General features: G+C 41.9%; 1 protein-coding gene across 1 annotated transcript in view; it reads right to left on the bottom strand.

Annotated features, from left to right (window-relative positions):
* Window positions 1–10763, bottom strand: part of ZFP2 (ZFP2 zinc finger protein) — a 47638-nt gene extending 36875 nt beyond the window's left edge. Inside the window, exons 1-2 of the mRNA XM_023741437.1 lie at window positions 10722–10763; window positions 7930–8022 (exon numbers count right to left, since the gene is read on the bottom strand). The gene's annotated coding sequence lies outside the window, so the exon portion shown is untranslated. The remainder of the gene's footprint in view (window positions 1–7929; window positions 8023–10721) is intronic.
* Window positions 10764–11473: the final 710 nt, after the last annotated feature.

Genomic DNA, 11473 nt, shown 5'->3' with positions numbered 1-11473 from the left:
TGGATGGTTTTAGCAAAGAGAAATTTATTCTCTCACAGTCCAGTAGGCTACAAGTCCAAATTCAGGGCGTCAGCTCCAGGGGAACGCTTTCTCTGTTGGCTCTGGAGGAAGGTCCATGTCATCAATCTTCCTTTGGTCTGGGAGCTTCTCTGCGCAGGAACCTCTGGTCCGAAGGACGTGCTCTGCTCCCGGCACTGCCTTCTTGGTGGTATGAAGTTCCCATGTGTCTCTGCTCACTTCTTGCTTTTATATGTCAAAAGAGATTGCATTAAGACACTATCTAATCTTGTCCACCTCATCAGTATAACCTCATCACAGTGATAGAACTTACAACACATAAGGAGATCACATATAATCTCATCATAGTGATAGAGTTTACAACACATAAGGAAATCACATAAGATTACATAATCATACAACACTGGGAATCATAACCCAGCCAAGCTGACAGATATTTCTGGGGGACACAACTCAATCCATGACATCGCCCAATGCAACAACATATCATTTGATTTCTTGATTGCTGCTTTCATGGGCATTAATTGTTGATCCACGAAAACTGAAATCCTTGACAACTTCAATTTCTTCACCACTTATCATGATGTTGTTTATTGGTTCAGTTGTAAGGATTTTCATTTTCTTTATGTTGAGGTGTAGTTCTTACTAAAGGCCGTGGTCTTTGACCTTCATCGGTAAGTGCTTAAAGTCGTCTTTACTTCTGGCAAGCAAGGTTGTGTCATCTGCATATTGCAGGTTGTTAATGAGTCTCCCTCCAATCCTGATGCTGCATTCTTCTTCATACAATCCAGTTTCTCAGATTATTTGCTCAGCGTACAGATTGAATAAGTATGGTAAAAGGATACAACCCTGACACATACTTTTCTCCGATTTTTAAACCACGCAGTATCCCTTTGTCCTGTTTTAAAAACTGCTTCTTAATCTATGTACAAGTTCTACATGAGCATAATTGAGTGTTCAGGAATTCCCATTCTTCACAAGGTTATTTATAATTTGTTATGATCCACACAGTCGAATGCCTTTGCATAGTCAATAAAACTCAGGTAAACATCTTTCTGGTATTTTCTGCTTTTAGCCAAGATTCATCTGACATCAGCAACAATATCCCTGGTTCCATGTCCTCTTCTGAATCCGGCTTGAATTTCTGGCAGTTGCCTGTCAATGTACTGCTGCGACCATTTTTGAATTATCTTCAGCAAAATTTTACTTGCATGAGATTATTGTCTTAGTTATCTAGTGCTGCTATAACAGATATACCACAAGCGAATGGCTTTAACAAACAGAAGTTTATTCTCTCACAGCCTAGGAGGCTAGAAGTTCGAATTCATGGTGCCAGCTCCAGAGGGAGGCTTTCTCTCTCTGTCGGCTTTCGAGTAAGGTCCTTGTGATCAATCTTCCCTTGGTCTACGAGCTTCTTCACGCAGGAATCCCGGGTCCAAAGGATGCACTCTGCTCCTGGCACTGCTTTCTTGGTGGTATGAGGTCCGCCTGTCTCTCTGCTTGCTTCTCTCTTTTATATCTAAAAATAGATTGGCTTAAAACACAATCAAATCTTGTAGATGGAGTCCTGCCTCATTAACATAACTGCCTCTAATCCCACCTCATCAACATCATAGAGATAGGATTTACAACACATAGGAAAATCACATCAGATGACATAATGGTGGGCAGTCACACAGTATTGGGAATCATGGCCTAGCCAAATCGATACACATATTTTTGGGGGATATAATTCAATCCATGACAGATATTAATGATATTGTTTGATAATTTCTGAATTCCATTGGATCACCTATCTTTGGAATGTGTACAAATATGGATCTCTTCCAGTCAGTTGTCCAGGTAGCTCTCTTCCTCATTTCTTGGCATAGATGAGTGAGAGCTTCCAGTGTTGCATGCATTTGTTGAAGCATCTCAATTGGTATTCCAAAAATTCCTGGAGCCTTATTTTTTGCCAATACCTTCAGTGCTGCTTGGGGTCTTCTTCCTTCAGTACCATTGGTTCTTGATCATATGCTACCTCCTGAAATTGTTGAACATTGACCAATTATTTTTTGTACAGTGACTGTGTATTCTTTCCATCTTCTTTTGATGCTTCCTGTGTCGTTCAGTTTTTTGTCCATAAAAACCTGTTGCTGTTGAGTCAATTCTGACTCATAGCAACCCTATAGGACAGAATAGAACTGCTCTATTGGGTTTCCAAGGAGCAACTGGTTGATTCAAACTGCCAACATTTTGGTTAGCAGTCCAGCTTTTTTTGTCCATAGAATCCTTCAATACTGCAACTCAAGGCTTGAATTTTTTCTTTAGTTCTTTCGGCTTGAGAAATGCTGAGCATATTATAATCTCTTTTGGTTTTCTAACTCCATGTCTTTGTATATTTCAATAAAATACTTTACCTTGTCTTCTCGAACCACCCTTTGAATCTTCTGTTCAGCTCTTTTACTTCATCATTTCTTCCTTTCGCTTTAGCTACTCTGTACTCAAGAGAAAGTTTCAGAGTCTCTTGTGGCATCCATTTTGGTCTTTTCTTTCTTTCCTGTCTTTTTAATGACTTTTTGCTTTCTTCATATATGATACCCTTGATGTCATCCCACAACTTTTCTGGTCTTTGGTCATCAGTGTTTAGTGCATCAATTCTATTCCTGAGATGGTCTCTAAATTCAGGCTGGATGTATTCAAGGTCATACTTTGGTTTTATCTGATATTTATATGTTCTGATCTCTACTTACAACAAACTTTTATGTCAGCTTGTTGTAAGCAGAGATAAACCAGAACCAAACCCATTGCGATCGAGTCAATTCTGACTCATAGTGACCTACAGGACAGAACAGAACTGTCCCAATAGAGTTTCTAAGGAGCAGCTTGTAAAGGCTGGAAAGTCCCAAGTCTGTGGGTCAGGCTGGAGACTTCTCCTGACTCAAGTAGCTGTAGGGGCTGGTGAACCCAAGACTGGCTGGTTAGACAGCAGGCCTCTGGCTCACAGGCTGTAGAGGCCAATGAATCCCAAGATCAGAAGGTGAGACGGCAACCCACTGGCTCACAGGCTGCGGAGGCTGATGAATCCCAAGATCGGCAGGTAAACTGCTAGCTCAAGTCCTAAGAACCAGAGGTCAGGTGAGGAGCCAACTGCAGGATCCAGAGCAAGCAAAAGCCAGTGAGCTTTGCCAGGAAGTCCTCATATATTGGATGCAGGCCATATCCCCAAGGAAACTCCCTTTCAACTGCCTGGCTGCTCATCATAGCAGATCTCATCATAGAGGTGATTACACTATATCAGATCTCATTACGGAGGAGATCACATCACTACATAGCTGCCAAACTACATCATAACTGCCAAACCACTATGAATCATGGCTCAGCCAAGTTGACACACAATCTTAATCATCACAAGCCCCTTCTTGGTGAAGGAAGATACAAATGAGAAATATGAGATTCATTTCCCTTCTGAAAATGAATTGGCTGTTTGCAATAAATTGCCTTGCTAGCTAGATATATTAGGCAACATTAAAAGTTCAAATTCAGATTGTTATATGCTATATGTTGGTCTTCCTTACTTGCCTAAATTCTCAACACATAAAGGTAATAGCCCTCAAGTGTGTCACAGAACTTGTCTCCGTTATGAAATCTATTCTGGGGTCCATGTGCTAGCCTCTGACTTATGATGCACTAATTTAGATAACTATACAAAGGTATTTTAAAGGCTAGTGTGAAACAATGATATTATTCACAGAATGTGTTTGTTGTTAATCCCTTAAGATTTTTTCACCTTTCTATGTCCCACTTAGTATGGGTCTGTTTTTCTCCCAGCACTGTATTAAGCACAGGGTAATTCATGGTGTTTGAAACAAGCAGCTTTAATATCGAAGGGTTACAATTTCTCCATATTCTTGCCAATACTTGTTATTTTCCATTTTTTTAAATAACAGCCATTCCAACCATTACCCATTGCTACCAAGTCAATTCTGACTCATAGTGACCCTATAGGGCAGAGTAAGACTGCCCTATAGGGTTTCCAAGGCTGTAACCTTTACGAAGCAGACTGCCACACGTTTCTGCCGCGGAGTATCTGATGGGTTCGAACAACCAACTATTCGGTTAGCAGCCGAGCACTTAACCACTGGCCACCCACAAAACATCCATTCTCTTTGAGTTGTTGAGTAAATTCTGACTTATAGTGAACCTGAAGGACAGATGGAACTTCTCTATAAGGTTTACAAGGCTGTAATCTTTATGGAAGCAGACTGCCAGTTCTTTTTCCTGTGGAGCAGCTGATGGATTCAAACCACTAATCTTTTAGTTAGCAGATGAGTACTTAACTACTGCACCACCAGGGCTCCTTACAGCCATCCTAGTTGGTGTGAATTGATCATTGTGGTTTTGATTTGTATTTCCCTAGTGACTAATGAAGGAGCCCTGGTGGCTCAGTGGTTAAGTGCTGGGCTGCTAACTGAAAGGTTTGTGATTCGAACCCATCAGTCACTCCACAGGAGAAAGATGTGGCAGTCTACTTCCGTAATGATTACAGCCGTGGAAATTCTATGGGGCAGTTCTACTCTGTCCTATAGGGTCACTATGAGTTGGAATTGACTCACTGGCAACAGGTTTGGTTTGTTTTTTGGTTAATGACAAATGAGGTTAAGTATCTTTTCATATGCTAAATGTCTATTCAAGTCCTTTGGCCCCTTTTTAAATTGGGTGGCCTTTTTGTTGCGTTACAGGTGTTCTTTATATATTCTGGATATTTATCCCTTATCAAATATTTAATTTCCAAATATTTTCTCCCATTTTGTAGGTCTTTTCACTTTCTTGATAATGTCCTTTGATGCACAAAAGTTATTATTTTGACGAAGTCCAATTTTATTTTTTTTTAATCTTTTGTTGCTCAAGCATTTGGTGTTGTATCTAAGAATCCACTGCCAAATCCAAGGTCCTGAAGCTTAACCCCTATGTTTTCTTGTAAGAATTTTATGGTTTTAGTTTTTATATTGAGGTAATTGATCCATTTTGAGTTAATTTTTGTATATGGTGTCAGGTAGGGTTCTAACTTCATTCTTCTGCATGTGGACATCCAGTTGTCCCCACTGAAAAGACTTGGAACCCTTGTCAAAAGTCGATTGGTCATAGAAGCATGTGTTTATTTCTGGACTCTCAATTTTATTCCATTGGTCTCTCTCTCTATATGTCTATCCTTATGCCAGTACTACACTGTTTTAATTACTGTAGCTTTGTAGTAAGTTTTTAAATTGGGAAGCATTAGTCTTCCAATTTTGTTCTCTTTTTCAAGATTGTTTTGGCTATTTGGGATGATAGGCACTTTTTACTTACATTATATCATTTGAACTTTCAGTAAACCTATGAAGTAGGTATTACTAAGTGAAATAGGCCATGTGAAATTCTTAACAATATCAGGTATGTGGTGAGCACTCATTTAATGCTGTTATTCCTATTACCACTATGAGGAACTGATGATGGTCTAGGGAGGTCGAGGCACTTGCTCAAGACAATGCAGCTATTAAATGGTAGAGACAAAATTCAAACTTGGGAAACTCTGACTCTGAAGTCTTGTCTCTTTCCATATAGCAAATCTTCTCCAGTTATCTCTACCCTACCCTTGAGATAGCCTGACACTTCCTACTTCTGGTTCCACACTGATATTCTCCTCCTCTAGGTGTTAGAACACTGACATTCTGGATACCTAACTATACTTATCATATTATAATGTCATAACAGGTCATATTATAATGACATGTTCAAAGTCCCGGAGTTAGAAAACCAAAAAGGAAGAACACACTTGGCATTTCTCAAGCTGAAAGAACTGAAGAAAAAATTCAAGTGTCAAGTAGCAATAGTGAAGGACTCTATGGGCAAAATACTGAATGATGCAGGAAACCTCAAAAGAAGAAGGAACGAATACACACAGTCACTGCACCAAAAAGAACTGGTCGATGTTCAATCATTTCAGGAGACAGTATATGATCAAGAACTGAAGTCCAGGCTGCACTGAAGACATTGGCAAAAAACAAGGTTCCAGGAATTGATAGAATATCAATTTAGATGTTTCAACAAATAGATGCAGCACTGGAAGTGCTCACTCGTCTATGCTAAGAAATTTGGAAGACAGTTACCTGGCCAACCGACTGTAAGAGATCCATATTTATGCCTATTCCAAAGAAAAGTGATCTAATCAAATTATCGAACAATATCATTAATATCAAATGCAGGTAAAATTTTGCTGAAGATCATTCAAAAGCAGCTGCAGCAGTACATCTACAGGGCACTTCCAGAAATTCAAGCCAGATTCAGAAGAGGATGTGGAACAAGGGATATCATTGCTGATATAAGATGGATCCTGCCTGAAAGCACAGAATACCAGAAAGATGTTTACCTGTGTTTTATTGACTCTGCAAAGACATTCGACTGTGTGGATCATAACAAATTATGGATAACATTGTGAAGAATGGGAATCCAGAACACTTAATTGTGCTCATGAGGAAGCCATATACAGACCAAAAGGCAGTTGTTTGAATAGAACAAGAGGATACTGCATGGTTTATAGTCAGGGAAGGTGTGCATCAGGGTTGTATCCTTTCACCATGCTTTTCCAATCTGTATGCTGAGCAAATAATCCAAGAAGCTGGACTATATGAAGAATGCAGCATTGGGATTGGAGGAAGACTCATTAACAACCTGTGGTATGCAGATGACACAACTTGCTTGTTGAAAGTGAAGAGGACTTGAAGCACTTACTGATGAAGATCAAAGACTATATAGCCTTCAGTATAGACTACATCTCAACATAAAGAAAACAAAAATCCTCACAATTGGACCAATAAGGAACATCATGATAAATGGAGAAAAGATTGTAGTTGTCAAGGACTTCCTTTTACTTGGATCCGCAATCAACACCCATGGAAGCAGCAGTCAAGAAATCAAACAATGCATTGCATTTTGCAAATCTGCTGCAAAAGACCTCTTTAAAGTGCTAAAAAGCAAAGATGTCACTTTAAGTGCTAGGTTGTGCTTGACCCAGGCCATGGTGTTTTCAATCGCCTCATATGCATGTGAAAGCTGGGCAGTAAATAAGGAAGAATGAAGAAGAATTGATGCCATTGAATTATAGTGTTGGCGAAGAACAGTGAACATACCATGGGCTGCCAAAAGAATGAACTAATCTGTCTTGGAAGAAGTACACCCAGAATGCTCTCTGGAAGCAAGGATGGGGAGACTTCATCTCACATACTGTGGACATGTTATCAGGAGGGATCAGTCCCTGGAGAAGGACATCATGCATGGTAAAGTAGAAGGTCAGCAAAAAAGGGGAAGACTCTCAACAAGATGGATGGACACAGTGGCTGCAACAATGGGCTCAAGCATAACAAAGATCATGAGAATGGTGCAGGACCGGGCAGTGATTCATTCTGTTGTACACAGGGTCACTATAAGTGGGAACTGACTGGATGGCACCTAGCAACAACAACAACCATACTTGAGTGCTCCTTGGAAGTGTTTCGACTCATAAGGCCACTATGAGTTAGAACCAATTCAACAGCACCTAACAACAACAACCATACTTGTCCTTATAATCATATTCATGTGCAGTCATGATACTGTATACTGTACAGATCATTCTATTTTATACTTCCTGAGAGTCCACAAGGCCTATAAGCATGAGAACAATCTCTCATATGATTTTTATTCCTTTTCTCACCCTTGAACAGCACCAAAAGCTCACCAGGCCAGGATATCCAGCTGAATAAGTAGTAGCTAAGAACAGAGGTGAGGGACACTGAGGGAGGCTTTGTGAAAAATACCCAACATCATGATATCTCAATAGCCCTGTCCAGTACAGTGAAGCCCACATACAATTTAGGAGTATAGAAGAGATCTGCGAGAGAAAAATGAGCTTACCTGAGCTCTCAATGGCAGAGGCCCAGTAGCCATAGTCTTCTCTTTCCTGTGTGGTCCTTCCTAGGTGTTGGGCAGAACTCAGAGAAGGCAGAGCTAAGAGAAGAAAAAGGAGCCATGAGAAACCAGACTCCTGTAACAAAAAATAAATAAATAAAATACCTACTGTCTTAGTCATTTTGTGCTGCTACAACAGAAATACCACAAGTGGATGGCTTTAACAAAGAGAAATTTATTTCTTCACAGTAAAGTAGGCTAAAAGTCCAAATTCAGGGCATCAGCTCCAGGGAAAGGCTTTCTCTCTCTCTGTTGGCCTTCTCATCAATGTTCCCCTGGATTAGAAGCTTTTCCACGCAGGGACCCCGGGTGCAAAGGACACACTCTGCTCCTGACGCTGCTTTCTTGGTGGTATGAGGTCTCCGTCTCTCTGCTCACTTCTCTCTTTTGAATCTCAAGAGATTGCCTGAGGACACAATCCAATCTTGTAGACTGAGTCCTGCCTTACTAACACAACCGCCATCCATCCTCCCTCATTAACATCATAGAGGCAGGATTTACAACATATTGGAAAATCACACAATACCAGGAATCATGGCCCAGCCAAATTGATACACACACTTTTGGGGGGACATAACTCAATCTATGGAACCTACAAATAAACTAAAAAGACATGTACAACATCTATATAAAGAAAAATAGTTTTATAACATTTATTTTATTAAGGCTATTTATTAAATTTATTAAGATACAGAGAGAGAGAAATACATTTATGGAAGGATGTCTCAACATTCTAAGCTGTCATTACTTTGAAAGTAATTTTTAAACTTAACATATTCCCAGTTAATTTGTATCTAAAACCAAAAAACTAAACCCATTGCCGGAGTTGATTCCAACTCATAGCAACTCTATAAGACAGAGTAGAACTACTCCATAGGGTTTCCAAGGAGTGGTTGGTGGATTCCAACTGCCTACTTTTTGGTTAGCAGCCATAGCTCTTAACCACTGCACCTATAGGGTTTCTATGAGTGGAAATTGACTCAACAGCAACAGGTTTGGTTTTTTTTGGTTAGTGACTAACGAGGTATCTTTTCATGTGCTGCATGTCTGTTCAAGTCCTTTGCCCATTTTTAAACTGGGTTGTCTTTTCGATGAGTTGTTGGAGTTCTTTATATATTCTGGATATTAAACCCTTATCAAATGCATGATTTCTAAATATTTTCTCCCATTTTGTAGGTCTTTTCACTTTCTTGATAATGCCCTTTGATACACAAAAGTTTTTAATTTTGATGAAGTCCAATCTTATCTATATTTGTTTCTTTTGTTTTCTTGTAAGAATTTTATGGTTTTAGTTTTTATATTGAGGTCAATGATCTATTTTGAGTTAATTTTGTGTATGATGTGAGGCAGGTTACAAAACTGTACTAATATCCATATTTTTGTTTTAAAATACATATATCCTGTCATGGATTGAATTACGTCCCCCAAAAAATGTGCGTATCAATTTGGCTGGGCCATGATTCCTGGTATTGTGTGGTTGTCCTCCATTTTATGATTGTAATTTTATGTTAAAAAGGATTAAGGTGGGACTGTAGCACCCTTACTAAGGTCACATCCCTGATCCAATGTAAAGGGAGTTTCCCTGGGGTGTGGCCTGCACCACCTTTTATCTTACAAGAGATAAAAGGGAAGCAAGCAGAGAGTTGGGGACGTCATCCCACCAAGAAAGCAGCACCAGGAACAGAGTGTGTCCTTTGGGCTGGAGGTTCGTATGCTAAGATGCTCCCAGACCAAGGGAAGACTGATGACAAGGACCTTCCTCCAGAGCCAACAGAGAGAGAAAGCCTTCCCCTGGAGCTGGCACCGTTAATTCAAACTTCTAGCCTACTGGACTGTGAGGGAATAAACTTTTGTTAAAGCCATCCACTTGTGGTATTTCTGTTTGAGCAGTACTAGACGACTAAGACATATCCTGACATATTTCAATATGCACTACAGATTTCGGGTGTCCACCCCTCCCCTTATTTTGTTGCTCAACTGCATTTTCTAGTTGTCGTATAATGAACTTATACTTTTATAAAGAAAATAAATAAATAAATATTTTACAGAAAAATATTCTCTGACTAGAAATCTATACAGGATTGGCCTCCCCATCTTTAAGGTCAAGGGTACCCCACACCAGCGCCGCTAGGAATCAGAAAATACAAAGGGCAGTTCCCGGAGATGCAATTAACACACGGGGCAGGCGCTGGAGCCTGGAGACCCTGCACCCGGTCCAGCATCCTCCGAGAGGTCCCAGTGCGTCGTTTCCCTCCACATTCGCGACGTGTCCCGGGACAAGGCTGCGCGGGGCTCGAGGACAGTAGCAGTGGGGAGGAACCTCGAGACTGAGAGACTCCTGGAACCGAGTCCTCTGCTCCTTGGACCCGCGGCTGCCGGCCAGGTCCCCCGCCCTCTCTGCTCCCGGGCCTTGGCGCCCTCCCGGAAGGGTGGTCAAAGGGCAGTGTCGGTGGAGACTCTTAGCCCTTGGGGTCTCACTGCGGCCTGGCTCCCGAGGGCGGGAGGGTCTCACCCGGTGCTGGGTGGTCCCAGGCTCCGCAGCGGCGGGGAGGGAGGCCCACCCGCGGCCGACTCCACCCTTCAGGCTGCAGAGGCCTCGCACAGGTGTCGCGGTCTCCTCCTGCCCGTGCCTCCGGCCAGTGACCACCAAACCCAGACTCAGTGCCTGCGGCCAGCGCGTCCCTGCCGTGGGCCATCCCCCACCTCGCCATCATCTGCCTGGGTGGTCCCGCACTCACCCCTTCTAGCGAGAGCCGGAGCATCCAGCCCCTCCGCCGGAAGGGCACGGACTACATTCCCCACAAGGCTGCGGGGCGCGGCCCAGGCTTTGGGACGCGCAGGCGCGGGGCCGCGACGGGGCTGGACAGGAGCAGATCCTGTGGTGTTATCGGCGAGTGTTGTGGGATTGCGGGCTTGCGAAACGACATTGCGTGTTTACACGGCTACCCTGAAGAATCTCCTCCTTAGAGCACACTAGTGCCCCTCTCCCCCATGGGTAGGCAGAGGAGAGGAGCCAGACAGCTTTGGCTAAGCCTCAGTTTCCTTCTCTGAAATAGAGAATGCCAGAGAATCCCCTTGTAAAATTGTCAGAAGATTGAGGAGATTTGGTATTATCATAGAGGATACATAGTGGGCACTCAGTGAGTGATAATTACTGTACCCCATCCACTCGCTCTGTGTCTATGTGTCCGGCACACAGTTCTAAGTGCTTCAAAATTAGCACCGTATAGAATGAGGGCAAAATCTCCATCAATTAAATGTGTGGGCGTGTTCAGTTTCAGCTGATCAGCCACTGTGGACTTTGGAGAAAAGTGCATGACATTCAGGGAGGACTGCTAGGGTCACTTGGATTGTAATATTTTGTTTTCTGAAAATAATTGCTAGTTTCCTCCGCCTGTTTCACTTGCTGTCTGAATTATTTAAAAATATTGAAAAACTTCACAATTCATCTAGTCAAGCCGAGATAACCCAGATAACACCAAGGAAACTA

This window comes from Trichechus manatus, unplaced genomic scaffold (assembly GCF_000243295.1).
Source record: "Trichechus manatus latirostris isolate Lorelei unplaced genomic scaffold, TriManLat1.0 scaffold00181, whole genome shotgun sequence".
Classification (NCBI taxonomy): Eukaryota; Metazoa; Chordata; class Mammalia; order Sirenia; family Trichechidae; genus Trichechus; species Trichechus manatus.
This window is presented reverse-complemented; position numbering and strand designations above follow the sequence as displayed.